Here is an 8,765-nt window from a genome sequence, read left to right as displayed (position 1 = left end):
TTCACTTAGGATAATGGCCTCTAGCTACATCCATGTTGCTGCAAAGGATATGATTTCATCTTTTCACTGGCTGTGTAGCATTCCATGGTGTATGTACACCACGTTTTCTTTATCCAATCCACCAGTCATGGGTGCCTAGATTGATTCCCTGCCTTTCCTATTGTAAATTGTATTGTGTATTGTGATAAACATACAAGTGCATATGTCTTTTTTTTTTTTTTTTCTTGTAGGACAATTTATTTTCCTTTGGGTATATGGTGGGTAGTGAGATTTCTGGGTTGAGTGGTAGTTGTGTTTTAAGTTATCTGAGACATTTACAAGCTGCTTTACACAGGGGCTGAACTAATTTACTTCGCACCAAAAGTATATGTGTTCCCATTTATCTGCAGCCTTGTCAGCATCTGTTATTTTTGACATTTTAATAACAGCCATTGTATCTGGTGTAAAACGGCATCTCATTGTGGTTTTGACTTGCATTTCTCTAATAGATTCGTGATGTTGAGCGTTTTTCTTTTTTTCATGTTTTTGGTGAACGCTTGTATGTCTTCTTGTAAGAAGTGTCTGGTCATGTCTTTTGCCCATTTTTTAGGGAGGTTATTTGGGTTTTGCTTGTTGAGTGTTTAAGTTCCTTATGAATTCCATAAGACTCTAGATATTAAACATCTGTCAGATTCATAGCTTGCAAATATTTTCTTCCATTCTATATGTTGTCTGTTTACTCTGTTGATAGGTTCTTTTGCTGTGCGGAAGCTCTTTAGTTTAAGTCCCACTTGTCACTTTTTGTTTTTGTTTCAGTTGCTTGTGATGAGTTAACCATAAATTGTTTGCAACGACTGATGTCAAGAAGGGCATTTCCTAGGTTTTCTTCTAGGGTTTTTATAGTTTGAGTTCTTACATTTAAATCTTTAATCCATCTTGAGTTAATTTTTGTATATGGTGAAAGGTAGGAGTCTATTATCATTCTTCTGCATATGACTAGTCAGTTACCCAGCACCATTTATTAAATAGGGAGTCCTTTTCCCATTGTTTATATTTGTTATATTATTTTGTTATTAAAGCATAACTGATAAATAAAAATTATATATATTTAAAGTACAGTGTGACGTTTTGATATACATATACCTTGTGAAATGGTTACTACAATCAAGTTAATTAACATATTCCTCACCTCACATAGTGAACATTTTCTTGTGTGTGTGTGAGAATGCTTGCGGTCAACTCTCAGCAAATTTTAGTGTATAACACATTGTTATTAACCGTAGCCCCCATATTGTACACTACAACTTCAGAACTTATTCATCTTATAACTGAAAGTTTATACCTTTGACTAAAGTATCCCCATGGATATGTGTTTAAAACTCCCTTTCCTTATTTTTTATTTCAACAGGTTTTTGGGGAACAGGTGGTGTTTGGTTACATGAATAAGTTCTTTAGTGGTGATTAAGATTTCAGTGCACCCATCACCCAAACAGTATAAACTGTACCCAATTTTTTAAATGCATGTGGGGAAATGTTTACTTTGAATCTTTCTCCTGACAATAATTAATCTGATGTAGTTATGGGCTATGTGCCCAGAAGTGCTCAGAAAGATTGAAGTGATGGTGCAGATATGCACACCTGCAAGCTTTGCTTTACACTTTTTCATGGTACACTAGTTTAGCCCCTGTTCTTTGATTTTCTAAAGCACTGAGTGAGACCTGTACTGGGATTTTCTATCTAGTCTTAAAAGAGAAAGAGGACTATACATTAACTATATGTTACTCCAAATAAGTTGAGACTTCAAATAAAGAAAAATGATGTTTCTTCCACCACAGCTAAAATAATCAGATTTCCAAATTTGCAAGCTTTATCTGGAAGATGGTAGTAGAGTGGTAGAAACTGTTATACCTAAGAGCATATTCTGGCCCTGCCAAAGTATTGGATATATTATTTTGACAAACTCCTTTGATGTTCTGTGCTTAAGTTCAGTTGTTTTTATAGAGAAAGCTAACCAGTAAAGTAGATATGGAAAGTCTTTGAGTTTGTGCTGACTTGAATAAACCTGGAATCATGGTTCCGTGTCAACTAAGAATTATATAAAATGTTTATCTTCAAGGCTCATACCAATCAGAGTAGTTAACTTGAGAATTAATTGCTTCAAAGTGACATGCATTTATTATTAATTATCCAAAATGAAGGATTTTTTGTATTACAAATATTCTATTATAAATTCATAAAGAATATGAAATCTTTTAAAATGTCTAAGTTAAACTTTATAGGTAATGAAATGGAATCGTGATAGAAGTTATATTTATACAGATCTTACATGTTAGCTCTATGAAACAAAGGGAAAAATCAAGTTTGGTCTTTGATGACCAAAGTGGTATGAAATTATTTCTTAAAGTTTAGCAAAAACATGCATAGATTAAAAATTAAAACCCAAGGAGGAAACTGCAATCGGAAAATAATGAAAAGATGCACTCACCAAATGCCAGGTTCTAATCTAGGTCCTATATGGCAGAGAAAAAAAAAGAAATTTCTTATATAGATTGTATTTTAATAATGAGAAACAAAAATTAAACTGATGAGAACAGCTACCGCACTTGATCTTAGCCAAAAGGCCGAGAAGCAAAACTGTAATGATTAAATGTACAATAAGTTAAAAGCTGGTCATGCTGTGGTGAAAAATCAAAGCAGGTTCAGGAGAGTGTGTGGAGGTGTTTAATTTTCAGGTAGGACTGTCACCAAGAGCTCTCTCGGTATTTCTCATGAACTTGAGAAGTACCTTCTTTTGTTTTGTTTTTTGTGTTTTTTTTTTTTTTTAAAAAAAGACAAAATTTAAAAAAAGACTCTAGTCCTCAAAGAGTTCTATGTACTGTATGTTTAAACTTTAATGTAAAAAATTTTAAATAGCAAATTCTAGTGAGAACAAAGACACAGAAAAAGAGGAATAGAAATAAAGATCATAAAGGAGGAAGAGGCCAAGTCAAGTATAAAAAGTAAAATAAAGAATTAATAGAACCACTTCGATATTTTTCATCTCTTGAGACAGCAGTTTAAGTGAGCCAGGGTCTATAGTAATAATAGCCACAGCACCTAATAATTTGAGCACTTTTCCCGGTGCTAGATAGTGTTAAGCACTCAATAATAGATTGCCTCAGTTAATGTCTACACCCATCCTCTGAAGTGTTACCTCCATTTACAAATGAGAGACTGAGCCTCCAGGAAGTAAGTAGCTTGCTCAGCGACACACAGTTAGTAATTGGTAGGACTGGAATGAGAATGCAGTTTTTAGACCCTAAAGCTCATGGAGGCACTCACCATATTTTAGTGTTTTAGAATGCTATCTCCTATCCCTGCCTTTCTGCCTGAAATGGCTCGGATAATGCTTTCTTACTGCTTATGATTGTCTTTAGTTTTCAGAGACGTCCCCATTTCCAATTGCGTTTTTATTTAGATATATTGCACTTGACTACATTAAAGGCTATTCACAGAGTTAGTTTGTTTGGGGAAAGGTGTTTATAGCCTGAATCAAAATTTTTTTGAGTTTAAAAGCACAATTTTTTTTTTTTAAAGTGTTGAGTCTGCAGGGTGTAAACTCATTTTGATACTAAAAGATGTGGTTAACAAGGTGAATAAAAATCTGTTATTTTTTTCTTTTTCAGTTCTAAATAGTTGCCATCGCTTCATCAGATAATTGAATTTACAAGTTCTTTGGATAATCCTAATAGCACAGAGAGCAACAGTTTTGGGGAGAGGTTAGTGCAGAAGTGTGAGCACTATTTTTCTATTTTTCTTCCTTCTCAAATTACTGAGGAACAGTGACATTTTTTAGTTTAAGTTACATAATCTTCTAGGATACAGAAACGTTTCTAAGTAGGTTGTCAGAAGTGTTCTGTAAAGTCTTTAGAATAATTGTCCTATTTGCAGAGAGAAATATGTAGTACTCAGTATTTTGTATTACCATTTGATTTGCTATTTACTGATGTGTGACATTAAGCATGCTTAAAAATAAACTAATAATTTGCATGAAAATACATTTCAAAAAGCATGGTAATCCATTAATTAACCCGGTAGATAATGACATTTGAGCCCCTCATCCTTTGAGCTTGTTTTATTGCTATTTTTGCATTGTACAGTTTCTAAAAATGTATGGCCGAAGAAGCATACTTGCAGGGATTGGAGTTTATTTTGTAGTCTAAAATCAGAAAGCTTTTGTTGATAAAATGAGCACATCCTAGAATATAATAGAAATATGTTTCTGTTTTGCACTTAATTAAAATGTACAGTTATTATATAAACTTTTAATGAAGACAGTGTTCACAAATTTGAATGCATGAAGCTTATGCATGAAGATCTTGGTTTTTTCAAGGTCATTAAAATTTTAAGGTAAACTAATAACAACATATATATATACACATATATACACACATATATATATAAAGAAAAAAGGTGCATTTGGCTTTTGTTTTATTTTAAAATTTGCTTTGATTACATTCATTAGTAAGTTCTCTCTTTAATTCCACATTACTTTCTTATAAATTTTATTTTACAAATATTATAATATTGAGGGATTTTTTTAAAACTAAAGTCAGGGAGATTAAAAAAACTAACTGGATATTTTCCATTGAAAGAAATATAATCAGAAAGGTCACATGGCCATAAATAGTTTTGAAAAGTAATTAAAATATCAGAACTCTGATTTTTTAAAATTTATGTTTTAAGTCCATGGGTACAAGTGCAGGTTTGTTCCATAGGTAAGCTTGCATTGTTGGGGTTTATTGTACAGATTATTTCATCACCCAGGTATTAAGCCTAGTACCTATTCATTATTTTTCCTTATCCTCTCCCTCCTCCCACTCTCCACCCTCTGGAAGGCACCACTGTGTGTTGTTCCTCTTTGTGTGTCCTTGTGCTCTCATCATTTAGTTCTGCTTAAGTGAGTACGTGCAGTATTTGGTTTTCTGTTTCTGTGTTACTTTGCTAAGGATAATGGCCTCCAACTCCTTTCATGTCCCTGCAAAGAACATGATCTCATTCTTTTTAATGGCTGCATAGTATTCCATGGTGTATGTGTACCACATTTTCTTTATCTAGTCTGTCATTGGTGGACATTTAGGTTTATTACCTGATTTTTCCATTGTGATTCGTGCTGCAGTGAACATGCACCGGCATGTGTCTTTATAATAGAATGAATTATTTTCTTCTGAGTATGTATCCAGTAATAAGATTGCTAGGTTAAATCGTATTTCTGTCTTTAGGTCTTTGAGGAATTGCCACACTGTCTTCCACAGTGTTCAAACTAATATGCATTCCTACCAATGGTGTATAAGTGTTCCTTCTTCTCCATAGTCTTGCCAGCGTCTGTTATTTTTTGGCTTTTTAGTAATAGCCTTTCTGCCTGGTGTGAGATGGTATCTCTTTGTGGTTTTGATTTGCATTCCTCTAGTGATCAGTGATGTTGAGCTTTATTTCATATGATTGTTGGCTGCGTGTATATCTTGTTTTGAAAAATGTCTATTCATGTCCTTTGCCTACTTTTCAATGAATGTGTTTGTTGTTTTCCTTGTGAATTTAAGTTCCTTATAGATGCTGAATATTAGAACTTTGTCAGATGCATAGTTTGCAAAAATTTTCCCTCATTCTGTAGGTTGTGTGTTTACCCTGTTGATAGTTTCTTTTTCTGTGCAGAAGCTCCCTAGTTTAATTAGATCCCATTTGTCAGTTTTTGCTTTTGGTGTCTTCATCATGAAATCTTTCCCCTTGCCTATGTCCTGAATGGTATTGCCTAGGTTGTCTTTCAGGGTTTTTATAATTTTGGCTTTACATTTAAGTCTTTAATCCATCTTGGGTTAGTTTTTGTATATGGTGTAAGGGAGGAGTCCAGTTTCAATGTTCTACAAATGGTTACCTGGCAGAACTAACATTTTTCATGATGACTGTTTAAGTTTAATGTGTATTTTAGATCACAGAAGTAAAGATAGAATTACCTAAATAAGATACACAAATACACATACACACACACACACCCACACACACCCCTACAACACCGCTCCACCACACACTAACAGACTGGCACATTCATTATATATATATATATATATATATATATATATATATATAGCAATTTATCACAAGTCTTTGCCACTCCTGCATTTGGAAAGAGACCAGAGAGAGAAACTGAAAGTTGTAGTTTATAGCCTTTTCTGTGATTCAGGACAATAAAGTAGGCATAATTTAGCTATGTTTATAAAATAAATGGACAGATCTATTTGAGATGCTAGATAGCTATAACCTTAGATTTTGTGGATTATAACCAGCAATAAATAAAATTCAATCCATGTAACATAAAAAGGGAAGGATCATGTTAGAACATTGTGGCAAGCCCTGTGCTGTATAGATCTCTTCAGATTACTAAAATCATAAAACTCTCCTTGCTTTTCAGCAGCTGTTCTTACCCTACCAGGTATTTGTTCACATTTACATTAATTAAAACATTCCTTAGAATTTTGAACCTAATATTTTCTACTTTCAGTATAAATTCTCTTTCCTGGGGTCACTTAGCTCCTGGGCATTATTTTAATCATGGTAACATGAATGGATTGATTAAAGAATTAGATATAAAATAACTTATACTAAATTCATATTCCAAAAACCTGCATTTTTTCACATTTTAGCCTGTCTTCAGTTGGAAAGTATCTTACAATATTGATGTGGTAGTGATATTTTTTCTCTTTATTAGAGATACAGAAAATAATTCATCTTGAAATGGATGATGTCTTAGATCTGAAGATATATGGTAACTTACCCACTCTGCTATCGTTATAGTCATCTAGTCACTGCAGAACTCTTCTTTTTGTCACTCAATTTGAAACCTCAAGGGTTGTACCTTACAATAAATTTCCTTAGCTTCATCAGTGGGAGTGAAGTGAGTTTAGTGCAGAATGATATAAATGATAGTACTTCTTACATCAAAATCCTTATACTTTGAACAGACACTTTATCAAGTGGCTGAGCAAACACAGCAGCTTTTGAAGTATTTGAAGAGCCATTGAATTTAAGAGTCTTCATGCCTTCACTGTTCTTTAATCTTATTAGTACATGCCTCCTTCAGAACACTGGCTCTTCCTTGGTTCAAATTTAAGGACTTGGATTATAAAATAATGGCTGAAAACTTCTTATCTACTTCAACCTGTTGATAGATATATCAAATACTTAGGAAGCTCTTGAATTTAAAATAAGAAATCATAATATTTTAAAATGCTATCCAAATTGATAAGGACCTATTTGATGTCCTTTTTAAAAAACTATTAAAAAATTGTCATTCTTTCCCTACTGTATTTTTTTCCCGTTGAACAAGGTAAATTTTATGGCCTAGTGTTTTGTATTTACTAATAAAATGATCAAATGGATCAAATCAATAAGAAATGGACTAGAACAAGTATAGTAAATCTCAGATATTCAGACCTCAACATTACTTTTAGAAATGGCAATCTTATATATCTAATTCTGTCAGTAACTTAAATGGATATCATTTTATCTGATTTTCCTATTTGTATTCTTCTCTTGTCATATTCATTCTGTCCTCTTTATGCTTGGAATGTGATATGTTTTAGATATTTGTGCCCTCAAGATCTCGTGTTGGAATGTGATTCCCAGTGTTGGAGGTGGGGCCTGGTAGAAGTGTTTGGAACACAAGGGAGGATTCTTCATGAATGGCTTGGTGCCCTTCCCTTGGTAACAAGTGAGTTCTCACTTACATGAGAGCTGGTTGTTTAAAGGAGCTTCACTCCTCCTCCTCACTCTCCCTTGCTCCCTTTCTTGCCATGTGACATTCCTGGACACCTTCTCTTTCTGCCATGTTGTAAGCTTCTTAAGGCCCTCACCAAAAGCAGATGCCAGCATCATCCTTCCTGTATGTATGGTCTGCCGAACCATGAGCCAAAATAAACCCCTTTCCTTTATGAATTACAAAGTCTCAAATATAACAACATAAAAAATTTCAACCTGAGAAATAAACAAGAAACTGTATATGAAAACACTGCCTTATTCTTGGCGTAAAATTGGTGCCACATGCAGACAGTAAGGTAATCAGATCTACATTTGACTTACGCACACCTCCCAGCTCTACCACTTAACAAGCTGTCTGCCTTTGGGCCAACTCGTCTCCCCTTCCACTTCTGTTTCCCTAATTCAGCCTCAGTTTCCTTACTTTTGAGTACTGTCACTTGTACTTCCAAAACTCAGTCTATGTCTCTCCTTTCCCACTGTCAGAGATTACACATACATAACTATCCTTGGACTGTTGTTAGACTGCTGACTGGTTTCCCCGACTTAGTCTTTCCACTGTCTGTTTCATACTGCTTACAACCTCCAGGTTAATTTTTTTGATTGTAAAACCCTTTCTCAAGAATTTTAAACACTATCACACTTAACTAACAAAATAAGTCTTAAGACCTTAGCCCAGCCTTCAAAAGTCTTCATATACAGCTTGGCCATCATAGTTTTCTTCCTTGACTCTCCCTTTCATTGCATATTGCTTTTTGCTCTACTTGTGCAGGTTCATATGTATGCCTAATCTCCTTTTACAGGCTGTAAGCTACATGTAAATGAAGACCATATCTTAGTTATTTTTGTTTCTTGCACAATATCTTGTACATTGTATGTATTTAGTAAATGAATGGGGGAGTAAAGATAATTTACTGTACTTTCCTCAATTATAAAAAACAATATATGTAATTTGGCTTTTCTTGGTAAGTCAGAGTTGTCATTCTGAATATCAGTTT

General features: G+C 33.9%; 1 protein-coding gene and 1 non-coding gene across 2 annotated transcripts in view; one reads left to right on the top strand and one right to left on the bottom strand.

Moving 5' to 3' along the window:
* The window catches only part of GBE1 (1,4-alpha-glucan branching enzyme 1), a 274,655-nt gene that overhangs the window by 252,281 nt on the left and 13,609 nt on the right, over positions 1 to 8,765 (top strand).
* LOC115892290 lies at positions 2,431 to 2,612 on the bottom strand. The gene has a single exon (XR_004052186.1). It is a non-coding gene; the product is annotated as a U2 spliceosomal RNA (small nuclear RNA).

This window comes from Rhinopithecus roxellana, chromosome 1 (assembly GCF_007565055.1).
Source record: "Rhinopithecus roxellana isolate Shanxi Qingling chromosome 1, ASM756505v1, whole genome shotgun sequence".
In the NCBI taxonomy this organism is placed as follows: domain Eukaryota; kingdom Metazoa; phylum Chordata; class Mammalia; order Primates; family Cercopithecidae; genus Rhinopithecus; species Rhinopithecus roxellana.
This window is presented reverse-complemented; position numbering and strand designations above follow the sequence as displayed.